The sequence below is a fragment of the Antechinus flavipes genome, chromosome X (assembly GCF_016432865.1).
Source record: "Antechinus flavipes isolate AdamAnt ecotype Samford, QLD, Australia chromosome X, AdamAnt_v2, whole genome shotgun sequence".
Lineage (NCBI taxonomy): Eukaryota > Metazoa > Chordata > Mammalia > Dasyuromorphia > Dasyuridae > Antechinus > Antechinus flavipes.
In genome coordinates this window covers 79,377,300-79,395,352 of record NC_067404.1, presented here as the reverse complement: position 1 = coordinate 79,395,352, position 18,053 = coordinate 79,377,300, and the positions used below count along the sequence as shown (strand labels likewise).

Here is an 18,053-nt window from a genome sequence, read left to right as displayed (position 1 = left end):
GACCTTCAAACGGCAAGCCGGCCCCAAGCACGCCACAGTGTCGGACGCGGCACCGCTGGGGAGAAGGCCTGGGAGGGAAGGATATCCGGGGTTCTCCCTCCTTCAGGAGCGGGGATCACAGGAAGAATAACAAGGTAGCCGGGCCCAGCTACAGCCGGCCACTCCCCTCCGAGGCTCACCTCCGACCTCTCCCGACACACACCGAGGTGGAGTCCCTGAACCGCCACCTTGCAAGGCAGGCATGGGTAGGGATCCCATTTTCACCCTCAGAGTCAATTGCGGCAACCTGAGCGGGCAGGAGAGGCCCTTCCCCACGGCCCACGGGGATTTGCCTGGGAAATCCCGGTTAGCGTGGCCCATCCGGCCCGACACCCTGCTGGGAGCAGACGCGGACTTGAGCTGAGCGAAAGACTTAGGGAACAGCCAACAGACACACCCATGACCCCCCACATCCACACCCACCCGCCTCAGGCAACAAGGCGTTCGTGCTGTTCTTGCCTTCAGCCTTAAATACACTCGGACTCAAGCTGCCCCACAGACAACATCCCTGAACAAGTCAAGAAATGTCACCCCTTTGGGCCTCCCAGGCTCCTTGTAGCTGTGAATCTACGAGCTTATGGGCCTGATCCATCTAGCTCTAGGGAAAAAGACAAATGAAACTTGAGGCTTGGTTTCCCTGACTAACTTTCTCCAGGATTCAGTGACAATTCTGGGCTTGGGTACCAGGCTTTGCTTTGCCTCTCTGTTCCCTTGGATCAGACTCTGAATCAAAATAATCTCCTAGAGCTTAAAGCCAGAAAGACTCTGAGAGATCAGAGAGAGAAGCACTGTGGGCCAGAAAGAACACTTGATTGGGACCTGAGGATCTGGATTCAAATCCTGGCTCTGTGCAACTCTGGGCAAGTGATTCCCATTTCAGGCCTCAGTTTCCTCCTCTGTAAAATGGGAGGGTAGGATTAAATGATCTCTGAGGTCTTTTCTAGTTCTAAATCTTCCCAAACCCAAGCTTTGGGCCAGAAGATCGTGTGAGGGCCCTTGCCCCCTAAGCCAATGCCCTCTCTGGGCCACATCTATAGTGTCATCAGGGAAAGGGGCTGCAGACTCTGCCGTGAACACCGATACCCTCTGGGACCACAAGGTTGGGACCCGCCGGGCCAGGGCTGCTTGGCAGCTGCCGGAAAATCCCTGTGACTTAAGCCCATATAAGGGCGCGGGCCGAAGCCCGAGGCTCTGTTTGCTCTCTTGGGTCTCATTAGTGGCACTGGGCTCTGTGGTGGGTGGGCTCCTGGCTCTCACGGCCCCCTCCTGTTTTTTGGTCCCCCAAAGTAAGGGAGCATGAGCCAGGCCCCCCGTACTCTAGGCCTCGGGAAGGCCATGGTTGCTGGACCACCCCCAGAGAGGCGCCCACCCCTGTTCCTAGGAGACGAAGAGCTCTTTCTGTACATCTTGTTCCAAGTCTTATCTGAGTCAAGATGGCAAACGGTCTCTTGGCCGGCTCTCAGGACAAGAAGAGACCTTTACGAATGCGTCCCGAGACTGCTCGGCACCCTTCCTGCGGCCCCCCCCAGTCCACCTTTCCAAAGAAGCCACCCCACTGTCCCCTGTGGCCTCCTGGCAAGAAACCAGGCCTGGGGAGGCTGGGGGGGGTCTCCCTGGGGTCACTGAGTTTAGGTTCCATGCTGAAGACAGCTTGCAGGTACATGTCCCAAAGCATGAGCCAGCTGAGGCACTAATTAGGAAATTAGGAAAAACAGGTTTCTAAGTGGGGTGCCTTCCGCCAGGCACAGGCTCTGCTGAGCGGCTCGAAGGCCCTGCTTTCTAGGGACCCGGGAACCTGGGGGTTCTGCTTGTAGCAGAAAGCCACAGAAGACCAGCTCTGGAAAGAACCCAGAATTCAGGGATTTCCCAAACCCGTTCTGTGCACGAGCACCCAGGGCCATGTGAGAACAGTGGATGGAGCCACACTTCTGGGCACGTGGCCTTTGTGCCAAGGGACTGAGAGGAATCCGGCTTCCATGGTCACTCTAAGACTTGCTTCAACCCATGGGCCAAGCAAAGGAGATCAGAGTGGGGGGGGGGGCGAGTGGTATAAGGGACGTGGCTTGTGGAGAAGGCCACATCCTACGTGCCGGCCATTCTGTGAAGCCCAAGGTGCTTCCCCAGAAGCAGGAGCAGGGGCCACGGGAGGCCCATGTGACTCGGCTGGGGCTGGGGAGCGGGACAGGAAGTCTAGCTTCACTGGAGCTTTGGATAGCAGGCGGAAGCCAGGGGTTATGGGGTCATTTGAGGCTGGCCCGGGTCCAGATGCGTGCCCACCAGATTCTCAAAGGGCCCACTTTCTTCAAAGGGGCTCAGGCCTCTCACCTTCTTTTGTCCTTCACACCCATCCCACGATGGGTACATTATTGCTATTTAACAGCTGGGGCTACTGACATCAAGGGAGGCCTAAGGGTTCAAGGGCCCCCCTTCCCTGTGCTGTTCCTCATGTGACTTCGGCCATAGTCCCTACCCCCGTGGGCCTGGTTTCATCCTTCCTGCAATAAAAGTACTGGAATACCAAGAGGGGGTTGTACCTGTAAACTGGAGTCTGCCTCGATTATCCAAACTGGACAAGGGGTAGGCCAGGACCCCGGGGGCTACCTGGCTCCCGACCGTCTGCCCCTCGGAAATTCAAGACGAGTCTTGTCATCTCACCTGAGATTCCCAAGGAGCTGGCCCACAAGGGGAGCACAGCAGGGCCAAGCGAGGGCCAGGGCAGGGTGGGGATGAGGCTCGGCGTACGCCACAATGGATCCTTGGCCCGGGAGCTGGGTGAGCACAGGTGTGCTACGGAGCAGGTGCAGGGCTGACAGCCAACGTTCCAGACGTTCATACCTGAGGGCCTGAGTCACTCCCCGAGGAGACGACGGCAGAGCAGAAGGGGAGAGGGCCGCGGGAGCCGGGGAGAGGAAGTTTGGCTCCTCCCATCCCTTCCCTTGCCTCCTGCTGCTACCTGTCCTCTCTGGCCCGCCCGGGGAAGGCTTGGGCGGAAATCAGCTCGAGCACAAGGAAATCCTCCGGCCAACTTTCTCCCCTCACAGATTCCCGACGCCCACCTGACCTCAGGAAGCCCCAGAAGAACTCAGACGGCTAGAGTTGTCATCTTGGGCACTTGGCCACAAATCGCAGGCCATCGGCCGCCCTTCCCTAAAAGGAGTCCGGGTTCAGCACAGAGACGGAAGAGACTATTTGAACTCCTCACACCCAGAGTGCAGAGGAGGGGCCTCTGAGGCACCCCTAAGACAATGACAAAGGTGTGGCTGGAAGCCCGCCCGGCTTCTTCCACGCTGGCCTGAGAACCAGGGGCCCCTGGCCTCTCTTTTCTTCAGTGGGCTCCCATCCCTCCCTCGCCCCAACCCCACCAAAGAAGGAGGACGCCTCATGGGAGTGAGGACTCCTCTACGCCAACAGTCCCCAAAGTGTCCAGGGACCCTCGAGCACCCACCCAGCCGCCTTCAAACACAGGTTTGGGAGTAGACACCAAAGGCCCTTCTCAGAGGGCTGCCGCGTTCAGAAACGTGAGTGTCTTTCATCAAGTCAATCCAATGCCACGTGGCCGACCGGACGCCAGCCTGGGCCGCCGGGAAACCTCGGGGAGAAGAGGGCGAGGAGGCCGGGAGAGAGAGGCCAAATGGACGACAGGGAAATCGGATTTCTCCTAGAGGAATCAATGCTCAATGGCTCACCGCCACTACGCCGGACCCCAAGCCCGATCAGACTCGAGTGGGCACTGGGGAGAGCCAATCTCACTAATTTAGGACAAATTTCCACTCTTTGAAAATAGCCCAAATGGGTGTGGTGGAGTGGAATAGGCTGGGGGAGGGGAGGTGGGGCCCATGGGGACTTTCTAAGGGCCAGTCTGCCCCCCCCCCACAAAGGATTTCATAAAAGTCCATCTGAGCGGCCCCCATCTCCACAGCCTAGCTCGTCGTTTTGTAATAGAAAATAAATCAAATAAAATAATAAAATGGAGGAAGCGAAGCCGGGACACGGGATTTTTCACCACTGCCCCTGTTAACGCTCAGCTCAATCCGTTCTGTGATGTCAGCTACCCCCTCCCCACAAATATGTCAAGCATGCTCCCCCCCCTCACCCCAAGGCCTGGGGTTTCTTGGCTCCTTCTCTGATGGAGTCCAGGCCTCCGGGATAATGAGGACCATGTGCAGGAAAATGGGCTTTGGGGGGACATCTCCCCATGCTGCAGCCTCAACTGCCTTAGGAAGAGTGAGCAAACTGCTTCTGGCAGATCATTTGTCCTTATTGGGGGATCAAACTCCAAGCCCCTCCGGGGCAGGAGGCCGTGTAAGAACAACAGCCGAGGAGTCAGACCGGAGGCTCGGGGGGCGGCGGGCACAGAGCCGCCGGTCTCCCTTCCCTGATTATCCACCTTGACGTCGCATGTTATTCTTGACATCCCTTTGAGGGGATTCCAGGCCCGCGTGCACGGCAAACGCGCGTGCCTCAGAGGCCGGGGGACGCACGTTCCAGCCCTGTCGTGGCTAAGCCGGCCTCCATTCCTGGCTACCGTCAAGAGGCGGCACGAGACAAATGGGCCTCCCGAAGTGTGGCTCGGACGCCTCTGCGCTACCCCGGTTCTTTTTTGTTGTTTGTTTTTTGTTATCTATTTATTTATTGCTGAGGCAATCGGGGTTAAGTGATTTGCTCAGGGTCACCCAGCCAGGAAGTGTTCGCCACCCCATTTCTTTAATCTTTTGGGCAAGCTTGAAAAGCTTTGAAACCTCCACTGGACACGTTCTATTCCTCACTGTCCCGGTAAACGCGTCATAAGGAGACGTTCATCTACACGAATGAGGCCTCGGAACCCCAGCTTGAGGGAGCGGGGGGAAGCGGGGGGGTCTAGGCTAGAGAGGACGGCTGGACGATCCTATCTCCAATCACTTCCGGCCGCGAGCCCCCACGGGCACTGCGCATCGGGGAGGAGAAGGGGGTGGAGGAGCAGAAAAAAAAGGGAAGCTCATTAAAAAGAGCAAAGGTCCGAGACCCTGCTACAAGACGGTGCTGAGACTCATTGTGGGACTCGGGACTCTCTTTGTTCAGGAGCCCTGGGTTAGAATCCCAGCTACCTGTGTAAATCACTTTCCTCTGTCAGCCTCAGTTTTGTCCTCTGAGAAATGGCTCTAAATTGACAGTTCTATTAAAAAAAAAATTCACCCAACGATCCCTAAATCTGTCATGTGTCAATCATCACAGATTCGGAGACAGATGGGACCTCACAAGTCATCATCCACTCCTTCTTCCAGAAAAGGAAACCGAGGCTCAGAGATTGAAAAGCCTCAGAATCTCTATGAATTCATGAGTTACTGGCACTATACAAGCCACCACGTCCAAGCCAGCAGGGTCCGAGTAACGGATTTCCAGAGCTTTTGTTAGGAGGAGCTGCCATGTATACACACTCCATCTATTATCTTTCTTCAACCTCCCCCCAAGCCCAGAGAGCTCCCTTGAACTCCCACTGTCCTTTTCTACTGGGCTACTACAACCGAGAAGACTCAAGTGAATTGCTCAGGGTCACGCAGCTATCATGAGTCTCCGGGGTCTAATTCAGTGGGCTCCAAACCCACGGGGCTATTGGTTGTCTCTAGGTTTGCACTCTGGGAGCTCTTCTACCCATTTAATGATCACAAGATCCTGGAGGTAGAGACATAAAGGACCTTAGAGAGTGGGATCATTTTCAGAGGTGGAAACTGAGGTCCAGGGTCACGAAGTACCTCGCCAACTTGGATCATCGAGGTGGCAACTGACAGAGCAGGCATTGGAAGTGAGGGTCTCTAATTTCAGAGCCTGAGATTCTCTCTACCCCTCAGAGCCCCAGCCTTTCCATTCCAGCAGAGGCAATCCCAGAATTCATCGCTATCTAGGTTTTACGCAGCCAAAGCTAGAAGAAGCAGGTGCCAGTTTGTCAGGGACCCCCAGAGGGCTCAGCCACACGGTCTCCAAAGCTGAGAGCTGTGTCCCTGACGGGATAGGTCACTCACTCACCTGCCCAAGAAGGAAAGCTCTACGCCTCATCGGAAGCTCCTCCCATTCTTCCTCCCTTCGGCCAATCCCGGGGATCCCAGTCACAACGACTTTACCTGTCCCGGCTCGGGTATGTTCCGATCCATGGAGGCGGGCCTCCTGGGAAGCTGCCCTCCGCCCCGACCTCCCGAGTGGACAACCCCAAGCCCGGGCTCTCGGCCAGAATCCCAGAAAAAAAAGCTCATTCCTGAAAAGCGGCAACGAGCGGCAAAGGACGATGGCAGGCCGGTCCCAAGCCTCCCTCCTCGGAGATGTCCCCTGAGCGAAGGCCCTCCACACGGCACCTGCGGAGTCTTCCCCGGTGTTTTTCCCTCCTTTGTCTCCTTCCCATAGCTCAATCTCACTTAGACAGGTCTCATTATCCTCAAGGTCATTAAAGCAAATGATTTGTGTTTCCCCTTCTCCTCCTCCCGGGCCTCCCTCGTTCCGAAGCATTCCTGGCACGCCCAGGCCGAGGCCGTCTTTACAGGGGTGTCGTGACACCCTGCCCCAGGCAGCCCTGCCAAATGATTTAGAAACAAAGCACAGCCCTTGCCTTTTCCTGGGGGGGCGACCAGAAACGATGGCCCAGAGGGATACGGCGGGAAGGGGGGCAAACTCACCAAAGCTCTGAGGCCTTGAGGTTCTCTCGGCACTCCAGGAACGGAGCCTCAGACGAATCCCCACGGGACGCACAGAACCGGCTTCCCCGGCGCGCACTCACGCGGAGACCTCTGGGACCCGAGACTGAAAGGCAACAAGCACATTGGCGTTAAAGGCAAGGCAGCTCACGGCTATCTCCTTGTGCTCTCTGCCTTCCCCCCGACTGGCCACCCAAGGGAAGCACCGAGGTCCAGGCAGAAGTCCAACGGGCAAGAGGGACGAGCGGCTCCCCCTCACGGAGGCAGAGTCCGGACTCCAAGGGACCTTCGGAGCCAGCCGCTCCGGCCCGGGTCACAAGAAGCCCTTTTAGAGCCCAGGCAAACGGGCAGCAGCCTCTCCCGCACGGAGAAACTTGGCCGCCTCCCCAGGCAGCCAAGTCCACTTATGAAGGTGACATCTAGCCCCAACAAGGCTGTCTGCCTCAGTCTCTCTCTATCTTAAGATTTCTCTCTGTCTCTGCGTGTGTGTCTCCTTTACCTTCATCCCCTCCCTCTCTGTCAGTCTTTTTCTGTCTGTGTCTCAGATCTCTGTCTGTTTCTGTTTCTCTGTCTCTGTCTCCCTCTGTCCCTCCCTCCCTCTAACTTTTTTCTGTCTCCGTCTCTTAGAATCTGTTTCTCTGTCTGTCTCTGTGAGTCTCCCTCCATTCCTACCTCCATCTTTTTTCTATCTCAATCTCTTAGATCTTTCTGTCTCTCAGTCTCTTAGATTTCTGTCTCCTTCTTTCTCTCTCTGTCCTTCCCTCCCTCTCTCGTGTCTTTTTCTATCTAGACCTGTCTCTTAGATCTCTGTTTTTATGTCTGTTTCACTCTCTCTTTTTGTCTCTCCTTCTCTCTGTCCCTCCCTCCCTATCTTTTTCTGTCTCTGTCTTTAGAGCTCGTTCTGTCTCTTAGATTTCTCTTCTCTCTCCCTATCTCTTTTTCTGTCTCTGTCTCTTAGATCTCTTTCTGTCTCTCAGATTTCTCTGTGTCTGTCTCTGTGTCTTAGATCTCTGTCTTTTTGACTCTTTCCTTCTCTCTCTGTCTCTCTGTCTCTTCTTCCCTGTCTCTCCTTTTCTGTCTGTGCCCTCCCCCCCGCCCCGGTCTCCCTCTTTCCCTCCCTCCCTCTCTGTCCCTCTCTCTATCCCTGCTAGCCCCCACTCCCCCCACTCCAGATCCTAGTGCCATTCCCTCTAAGGTTACCTACTGTCCATCCCCTCCAGCTCTCCCCGACATCTACCCCTCTAGGTTCACATCGTCCCCTCCGTTCCGGAGTGAGCTCCCGGAGGCTGGGGCCAGCCTGTGCTTCCTCCACGTCACTGGCATTTAGCACCACACAGGGGAACACAGCCCACGATGTTTAATCTAGGTTGACTGCTTCGTGGCCACCTTCCCCTTCCTCTCCTTGTTCTTCCCTCAGGGGTCAAATGGAGCAGCCCAGCCCTTCTGGGAGGTAGTGGAGCACTTGCTCTTGCTCCCCCCGCCCCACTGCAACCCACCTTCCCTCCCATCTCTTCCATAGATCCTTCCGCTCTTGTCCACCTGGGAAGGGTATGGGGGAGCATTACCCAATTTGAGGGCTTCGGATGACATCCTCGGAGCTCACCTAGCCCAACTCCTTTTCACAGAAGAAGAAACTGAGGCTCTGAGAAAGGAAGGGCTTTGCCAAGGTCACCAGGGGAATCGTTGACAGAAACGGGCCTTCCCAGTACAGCGCACATGGCCTAACATGTTATCCCTCTGTGCCTCAGTTTCTGTCCCAGTGGGTGGGAAAACCGTCCCATCCTGGGCTCACCTCTGCCAAAACTTGGGGGAGAATGCCACCGCTTCAAATGTGGTGGCGACCCGTTCGTCGCCTCCCAGGTGCTCCTGTCTCCACGAGGAAGGAACGGAGCGAGTCTGGCAGGCACCCCCATCCTCCCAGCTTCCCCCCCAGACTCGTGGAGTCTCTTTTCTTCCCAGAAAAGGGGCAGGGGGGCCTCCCTCACTTCCCTTGACGGCAGACCCCTGGAGCCGAGGCCATCTGTCCTTGACTTGGGACGGTGGGCCGCCCTCCCCAGACCCCGCGGGGTCACCCGGACCGCAGCCCTTAGGCCAGGTGTCACAAAAAGGCGGCTAAGCCACAGCTCGCTCACTTTGCCAAGTGGGCCCCCGATCCCAGGTGCCTCTCCCAGGCCCACAATAGGTGTGGCCCTGAAAAGGCAGCATTGCTGCCGCTGCCGCTGCCGCTTAATTGAATTGGTGGAAAGCAAAGGCCTTTCAAAGGGAGCTGGCTACAGCACACAAAGCCTCCGTACATTCTTCCACAAAGCCAGGGGCCCCTCAATGCTGATTTGGGGCATCTCAAGGGCCCCTCTGCACAAAGGCCGGCTCCCACTAGTTGTTAATGGGCTTCGCTTTAGCTTGTTTTCAGCATTTATCTTCAGCAAAACATAAGGGGGGGAGGGCGGCAGATAATACTAGAGCCCCAAAGAGAGAGGAGGCTCCCCTCCTCTCCCAGGGCCAGGGGAATCAAGAGGAACGGGTGGGGGAGGGGACCGCTTCAAGGCCTCAGTAGTAGGGCTGCAAAGTTTACATTGTCTCCCTGGGTCACCCTTTGGGAGATGGGTCTTCATTTTACAAATGGAGAAACTGAGGCTGGCTTAAGCATTTGAAGTGGGATTAAACCCACAGCAGCCAGTCGCTCTAACCACTGAGCCTGCTGCCACTCTAGCTATATAGTTTTTGCAATGGTGACTGACCCCTCTATCTACAGGGGCACCAGCCCTTTCCCCCGTCTCTTAGTTGGGCACCGTGACGACCTTGGGGGAGCGACGTGCACCCTGGCCGGAGAACCCGCCCCTTGGGTTGGGAGACATCGGAAATGCAAGCTAAAGGTGGAACCCCCACACCCACACACCCCATTTAGAGGGGGGAGAACCTGCCACTTTCAACAGGCAGGAACTCACAGGAACTTAACAGCTCACTTGTTTGGAAACAGCTGAACAGCAGGAGACAGAAGATGCCCAGCCCGGGAGCACGGGCACATTCGCCCTGTCACCGGCCTGAAAGACCTCCCCCCATCACTGCGACGGGTCCCAACCGGACCGGACGGCTGCAGGGGCCGCTTCCTCCGGCAGCCGGCCCCCAAGGAGGCCTGATCTCACGGCTCCAAAAGCTCAGTCAACATGGAGGAGGGTACCTGGCTGCAAGCATTTCTCTGCTTCTCCTCCAGATCAGCCCCCACCCTCACCCTGAGTTCCCCCCCCCAGCCATAGAAATGCAGAACTTGAGGCGGGGGGGGGGGGGAGAAATCAATGAGGCTGGGGGGAGGAGGGAAGAGTGTGAGAAACTCATCTTGAATCCAAACTGAGATGGGGCAGGGGGGATGCCTTAAAAAGCTGGATCAAAAGAAGAGTGACAGGCAGGAGAAGGGCCGAGTAATTACAAAGCCACCCTTTTAAAGGATGAGCTGGCCCTGCACAGAAGCACGGGGACTGCCGGAGCCACTCTAATTCAAGGGGTGGCCGGGATCAGGAGGTCAGAGAGTCCAAGCCTCTGCCTTCGGGCCCAGCAAAGTGCTCAGCCCATTCTAGAAAGAGATTGTCTCACTTAGCCTTTCAAAGCTATGTCCAGCTCCAGCCGGCATCCCCTCCTGCCCCAACTCGGAACTAAGTTTGCTTTCCCAAAGTTTAACTTTGCAGAACGGAGGACTGAGAGGTCAAATGCTGCGAGAGTTCTGTCTAGTCCCACAGACTGGAGCCCAACACTTGAAATACTCCCAATACTCTCGGAACACAAGGGTTGTTTTTAAGCCGTTCCCCATCAGGTAGAATAAGATGTAAAGCAACATAGGTGGGAAAAAAAGATCGGATTCGCTAAGGGTCCGAGGGATTGCTTTAGGGTCACTCGGCCCTGTGTTCTAGTTGAGACGGGCTTATTCGGGTCACTTCATTTTTCCTAAACCTCAGGCGAGGGCCCTGAGTTTCTCCACCACATTTTTTTAAACAAAGACAAAAACCTGCAAAAAGGGCTGGAATTAGTGCCTTCTATTGGATTAAAGCAGAACTCTTTTAAGGGGCGTCTGCATGCGTGTGTGTGTCCGCTCACGGTTGTCAGAGCAAGGCTGGGGATCCACTTCAAAGCAAAGAGTTACTTTCTCCAGTGTGGCTTTAGATCAGTCATACTTGGATCATGTAACCAAGAACTTAGCCATTCACTGAAGTGTGACCTTGGCCAGATCTTATGTGGCCTCATATTCTCCCTGGAAAAAAGGAAATTAGACTAAATGCCCTCTGAAGGTTCCGTCCACCCCCACATCTGAGAACCGCCAGCTTTTCCAAAGAAAGGGAATCGGGGGAAGTAGAGGCACAGAGAACAAGAGTTAAGGTCGCCGAGCAGACGTCGCACGCAAGCAAGCCTCTGGCTTTGGGCTGAAATTGGAGTTAGCAGCTGGAAATGGAAGGAGTCCCTCCATAGAAGCACCTGGCCATTAATGAGCCCCAGGCTGCCTATAAAATGCACAATTTGGTCAGCCTAAGTCTTCTCTCCCAGCTGATCTGAAATGCTATACCCTTTAAAATTGGCACCCAATAACCTCCCCTTTCCCCTGCTGCCTGTGTGTGAGCCCTCCCCCAAGTAAACCAAAGGAAAACTCTAAAAGGCAATCCAACATAGCTCGGGGGGGGGGGCAGGCCCCGAGTTGGGCTGGGACCACAACCATGGCCATGGTCTTAGCGATGTCCTAAAAATAACAGAGAGGTAAAGAGCCCCTCCCCACCTCTCCTTTGCCCCAAATAGCATTTGAAACCACTTTGCGGTACCCCCGTTGCGGGCGCCGCCTGAGGGCTCTGGACACGAGCAGATTTTAGTCCCCCAAACGCGTGTCCCCTAAATGGGGGCCACAAGCCTAGCCCGATGTGGCCCTGGCTCTAGGAGCGAGGGAGGCTGCCCGGTTAGTGAGCCTGGCCACGCACGGCTTGGACACAAGCTAGCTGAAGCCTTCCCTGCACACTCCCGGACAGCAAATGTCACAAGTACAAAACATCTCTGGGTACTGGAGGAGGAAACTGAGGCACAGAGTGGGTGAATGACCCCTCCCGTGTCCCGAAGCAAGGAAGTATCTGAAGTGGGATTCAAACTCCTGCCTTTAGTGTGGGAGCCTCAGTCCCCAACTCCCCTCCCACCCAGAGGCGAACCACCCCACTCCATCCACACTGGGTACCCCTGACCCAGCCTTGAAGAATGGCTGTGATTTATAAATGAGGGGGCTCAATCTGTGAACATCTGGAACACCTAAACCATTCTATTCCCCCCCCCCATTCTCCATCCCCAATCCAACGGCCCTGGAGAAATCTCCAAGTTGAAAGTGCCATGCTGCCAGGGGCCCACTCTTCCCCGTCTCATCTGGCCCAGGGTGCCCTGGGCTCTAAGTTTAGTATCTGTTGGTGACACTAACTGGGGTCTATCCCGAGTGTCACTGAAACCCCAGCCGCCCCCCCCCCCCAACCAACAAGTACAGTCGTCGAAAAGGAAGGCACCGAGCGCGCGCCTGGCCCACATGCACTGCGGCTTCCTGCCCAGATCCTTAGCAGAGAGAGGCTGAAGCGCTCCTTCCCGGGAGCTACCTTGGACCCCCGACGGAGGTGGGGTTGGGCTGGGCCGAGCCGGGGAGCCGGGCCCCGGGCTTCCCCGGGCTCGTCCACGCGGAGCTCCACCTGCCCCGCGGTATCCACGGAGCCCGCAGCGTAGAGGAGGCACGCGGGTGCCCACGCCCGGCCGCTCGCGCCGTCACAAGTCGGGGCCCCCTCCCCCCGCCCTGGGCCGGTGACGCTGCGCCTTCCCCGCTCGCTCGCTCACTTACCTCGGGCTCAGGTGGCTGGAGCCGTGGGCTGGGCGCCGCCGCGCCGTACCGCGCCTGGGCCGCCGCCTCTGCCGCCCTGTAGCCGGGGCTCGGGTCGCGGACAGCTGCTCGAGGAGGATGCGGGCGGGCGACTGCGGGAGGGGAGCTTTGGGCAGGCTGCAGCGCCGCGGAGGCAGGGACTACCCCAGCCCTTCAGGGAGGGAAGGGGCGTGCCTGCTTCGAAGGCGGCTGGAGCCAGGCGAAGACTCGGACGGAGCGCACCGAATCCCGGACGGACGGAGCAAGAGACAGACACCCCGACACACCGAAGGTAGGGAGCGACTGCGGACCACTGGGTGTCTGGCTATTATTCTTCTAGTGGGGAACAGCTCGGCCCGCCCCCGGGCAGGGGGGTGGGGCAGGGGGCGGCAGGGGGCAGGAGGAGGAGAGGAGGGAGGGGGAGGGGAGAGAAGGGACCCAGTCCGGCCCGATCGGCCGCTGGGGTGGGTGGGGGGGGACAGAGAGGGGAGGGGATGAAGAGGGGAGGGGACAGAGGGGAGAGGGGAGAGAAGGCGGAGAGGAGGGAAGGAGGAGGGGCCGAGGGGCGGGGAAGTTTCAAACAATTGAGCGGCGGGGTCCCGGGGACCGGGAGAGGGCGGAGGGAAGAGGGCGGGGGCCGGCAGGCCTCCTGGGGGGGCCTCCCGGCGCACCCAGAAACGTGGCAGCTAGAGGTGCTGCGAGCCCCAGTGCCATCCACGGGGTGGGCACCCGGGACGGAGGCCAGCAGCAGCCCTGTGGGCCGAGGAAGGGCGGCGGGGCCAGGGGAAGGAGGAGGAGGAGGAGGGCTTGGGGGAGAGGAAGAGAAGGAAGAGGAGGAGGAGGAGAGGAAGAAAGGAGTGGAGCCGAAAAGCGGGGAAGCCGCGCCGCGCCGCTCCCCGGCGCCCGGCCCCCTGCGGCGTGCTCCTGGGCTGCTCACTGCGCTGTCGCTGCCGCTGCGGCGCTGGGCTCCGGCCCGCGGCCCCGGCCCCGCCGCGCTCCTCCTCGGGCAGTCCCCGCAGGGGAGTGGAGGCGGAGCGCCGCCCAGTGCCCACCTCCCAGGCGGGCCAGATCTCGGCCCGGCCCGGCCCGGCCCGGCCGGTACGCGGCGCGGCGGGATGGCAGCGGACGATCGGAGGGGACAGGGAGGGGGAGGGGGCCTCGGGGGACAGGGGACTGGGGACGGGGGACTAGGGACGGGGGGATGGGGGCGGGCAGGAGGGAGGAAACCGCGCCTACCCGCCCGATGCCGCTGCCCATTGGTAAGGCTTGGCCCGGGCGCCGCGGCCCATTGGCCCGCGGGGCCGTCCATCATCCCCCTCCCCCCCTCCGCCCCGACCTACCTCCAAATTAATAAAGGCAAACAAGAGGCTATTGTCTTTCTGCCGGAGCTCGGCGCCCGAGGAGGGAAGCCTGGCCCGGGCTCCTGGGGCTGGCGGCCGAGGTGTGACACTGGCATGGCCGCTGTTCCCTTACGGCCTGGCCAAGGCGGCAACTCCCTCCCCGCCCTCCCTCCTTCGATCAGCACCGGGGGAGGGGGCACCCCGTTGAGTAGCTGCCCAAACCCAGAGAGTTTGGGTTCTCGTGCCGCGCTCAAACGCTCCCGGCCAAGGACAAGCAGTCTGGCCTCAGTTTCCTTATCTGTATTTAGCGATGGCCGGTGCAGATGATTTCTCCAAGCCCTAAATCTATATTAAGAACCAGGACTCCATCGGGGTCGACCGATCCTTGCAAAGGAGACCTGGCCATATTATAAGTATGGGGCAAACCGAGGCACTGAAAGGCAAAGGAGCATTCTTGGGGAGCCCATGCAACACTGATTCAAAAGCTCACTTAGATCAGGGGATCTCAAAATCAATCTCTCGAGCAGTATTTGTAAAGGCCCTGCTCTGTTTGGGCCAGGTGCTGCGTGAGGATACGGATCCCGAAAAGATCTGCCCCCCCCCCCAACCCAGCCTAGTCCAAGGGCCGGGCACACCCCTAAGGACAGCCTCCTCGCTCTAATGATGGGGAAACTTGGGCCCCAGGGAGGTTAAGTGAGTGCCAAAGGTCCCAGCAGATAGTAAGCATGAGAATGAAAGCAGGATTTGGACCCCCATTCCCTGACCCTCCTTTGGGGGGGGGGCAAACCAAAACTAGTTTGCTGGTTTACCAGTTCTTGATTCTGAGCTCTTTTGTTCACACTCAGAGGTTTGGCAACTTGTTAAAAAGAAAAGAAAATCGGTAATCTCCTCTTAGAGTTTTTATGTAAAAAAACCTGAGGATTCTGCATTCCCTGTGTGTGTGTGTGTGTGTGTGTGTGTGTGTATAAAATCTGAGGGTCCTGCCTTCCCTCTGTATGTATAAAACTGAGAGTCCTACATACAGTGTGTGTGTATAAAACTGAGGGGCCTACATACAGTGAGTGTGTGTAAAAAACTGAGAGGGCTATATAACCCTCTATATGCTACATATATAACCCTCTATATGCTACATATATAACCCTCTATGTGCTACATATATAACCCTCTATATGCTACATATATAACCCTCTATATGCTACATATATAACCCTCTATGTGCTACATATATATATATGTATACTAGTATGTGTGTATGTGTGTATGTGTGTATGTGTGTGTAAAAACTGAGGGTCCCATATACAGTGTGTGTGTGTTATGTGTAAAACTGAGGGTCCTCCATATCCTGAGAGCTTTAGAGGCTCCCACAGCCCCTCCTCATTGGAGAAGGAGTCATCCCTGATTGTAAGCGCAGGATGGAAGCCCAGAACCACCTTGGCACTCTCCTCCCTGAATCAGCCCCCTGCTTTTGGAAAAATCCATTGTGCCCCTCTTTTCTAAGGGGGTTCCTCTGTGCATCCTCCTTGCCCCAACCACGAGATGGAGAGATGGAAGAGCAGACCTTCGGGTGGGGATTATGTGTGGCCTTCGAAGGGGACCTGGGGAAACCAGCACAGCTGAGACCACTTACCATGGAGACCGCCCTCCGCAGATCCCCCTCACCTGGAAAATTTCACACGGAACAGGGAAATCTAAACAGAAGGGCCTGCAAAGAGGCCTGCTGGGAGGGATTCCACAACTGGCGGGCCTTGACCCCCGAGGCCCAAACGGTCCCAGTCGAGGCCGGCTCGGCCCCCAAGGAGCCCTGCCGGTACCTGGCTTCTTCCCTCCCGTACCAAGTGTCTGGCAGATGGAAGGGGACATGGCACGCCGCTGAATGGGGTGTGGAAAATGGAAGTCAGGGCCTCAGCAAAGTCTTTGGAAGGCAGAACACTCTTCCCGCACCATCCACCCCTCCACTCCCCAAGAGGGATCTGGCACTGATAGGGAGCCCATTGGGCTGGGCTTGGGGAAACTGGGAGCCCTTGGGGAAGCGGGCTCTCACTGGCCCACAGTAAAAACATTTGGAAAAAGGGCATTGGCCGTGGCCTTGGCTCTGTCCTGGGAAGAGTTCAACGAGGACTTTGAGGAGTTCCAAGGGAGGTCTGATTTCTTTCTATTCGCTTTCACAAATCTTTGTTAGTGGAGAAGGAAAAGGGAAAGCAAAAATGAAGGGGAGAAAAGAAGGGAAGGATCATTTGTAGTGTTAGGGAAAAGGAAGGAAAAAAGAATGCAGAGAAAGAAGGGGAAGGAAGAGAAGAAAGAGGAAGTCACAAAGGAAAAAAAGAAAAAAAGAAAGGGAAGAAGAAAGGGCAGAGTATATTTTTGAGCTGGCCATCTTTGATGGTAAGAACCAGAAAGAGTCTAAAACCTGTAGTGTCCCCCGCTACTCATCTCCCCCCAATCTCCTCAGGATTCCCCAGACCCCTGGGCCTCCTGGGCTCCTCCCTTCCTCCTGTCCTGCCCAGAGATGAGGTACAGATGAAACAAGATGCTTTCTTGTATAGGAAGGGCCCCTCCCTGTCAATGGCAGGGAAAAGAAGCATTCTGGGAGTCGGCGAGACCAGAGCTCCTGGGGCCTAGACTTCACGTAGCCCTTCCTACCCGGTTCAGGGTAGAGAGTTCAGCACTTGGGCTTCTGACCCACCGGTCCCAATCTCCATGGCTGGCTCTGGAGATGAGTGAGCTAGATTTCCATCCTACTTCTAAAGGCTGACCATCTGTGTGATCCTGGGCAAGTCTTGGGGGGACCCTCTTGCTGGGTCTCTCAGCCGGATCTCACGATCCCTCCTTCACCCTGCAGTGGTGAAGATCTGAAAAGAGAGCCTACAGAAAGGTGGGCTTGGAGAATCAGCCCCCGTGGCCACTAAAGCTTTGACTTATAGCAGGCAAGCAGAGGAGGGGAGAGTCACCTCTTTGGGTGCCATGCTGGATAGAGCCCCAGCCTTGAAGGCAGGAGCTCCTGGGGCCACCCCGGGGGTCCCCGCTGCACCTTCAGATGCCGCAGGCAAGGGCGGGACAACAGTTAAGAATGATACTTGTGGGGCAACTCTCCAGAATTCTGTCTTGATTCAGTCCAACAAGCATTTATGAACACCCCGGTGTGTACAAATCTACGCCCTACACAAAGAGCAGAATGAAAATCTCTACAAATAATTACGTGCAAGGCAATTTTCCCCAGAGAGTGAATTCCCTAGCAAGAGGAGGGTACGGCTCAGTCCACGACCAATCCGTGGGCATCTGTGGAACCGCTACCGTGGATGTGGTCCCATGCTAAGATGGGAACAGCGGACAGGTCGACGTGGGCGTGGAAGGAAGGGAGGGCATCTAAGAGGCCGGGGTCGGGATGAAGGGCGAAGACAAGGTCTGAGTGGAAGGCCCAAGGATGGGAGATGGCTTGTTGAGTCCCAGCTGAGCAAGGAGGCCAGTTTGACCGGACCTGGAGTAATATGAAATAAATCTCAAAAAGTCCGTGGGATGCAAGGGGCCCCCCGACCCCATCTTCTGTACTCCCAATCCCCAGAAGCTCTCAAGTCCTTTCTTTGGCTCTCTCTGCCCAGGGACCCTGAGGCCCCTTCTCCCCTCTCAAAGCTTAACTTGTTGTTTTCCCAGAGAAAACACTTGAGTATTTAAATTGCTGCTTGAATTTCGAGTTCCACTCAGGCCGCCCCTCTTACTGAGGCTCCTCTGCCTGCCTGTCCATCACCTGCACAGACTTATTGAGAGCCTCTGAGGGGCCAGGATGGTTACAAAGCCCCATCAGCCTTGGCCCTTGCCCTCCCCGAGTTCTCCAGTTCATTAAGGGATGGGCCTGATGCTTCTCTCTTTGGGCTTAATAACACAAGACAGCATGAGAGCAGGGCCCAATAGGAGCCTGGGAATTGGACTATTTTCTCTGGCTCTGTTACTCCATAGCTTTAGACCATCAGCGAGGTCTTTTCCCAACCTGGGCCTGGATTTGTTTGTTTGTTTGTTTTTTCTCTAAAACGATGGGCCTGGGTTCAAAGAAGCATCCTGTGACTCCAGGTGTTCTGGGCTAGACCGGGCTGCTTAGCAACATTTGAGATATCGGGGCTGGAAGGGACCTCGAAGGCCATCTGGCTGAATCCCCCCCTTTTACAG

The 18,053-nt window shown here is 56.8% G+C and overlaps 1 protein-coding gene across 7 annotated transcripts in view; it reads right to left on the bottom strand.

Moving 5' to 3' along the window:
* AMOT (angiomotin) overlaps window positions 1-12,624 on the bottom strand; it is a 58,029-nt gene extending 45,405 nt beyond the window's left edge. For all 7 annotated transcript variants that reach the window (XM_051967843.1, XM_051967847.1, XM_051967848.1 and 4 more), the window contains exons 1-2: window positions 12,538-12,624; window positions 6,681-6,804 (exon numbers count right to left, since the gene is read on the bottom strand). The gene's annotated coding sequence lies outside the window, so the exon portion shown is untranslated. The remainder of the gene's footprint in view (window positions 1-6,680; window positions 6,805-12,537) is intronic.
* Window positions 12,625-18,053: the final 5,429 nt, after the last annotated feature.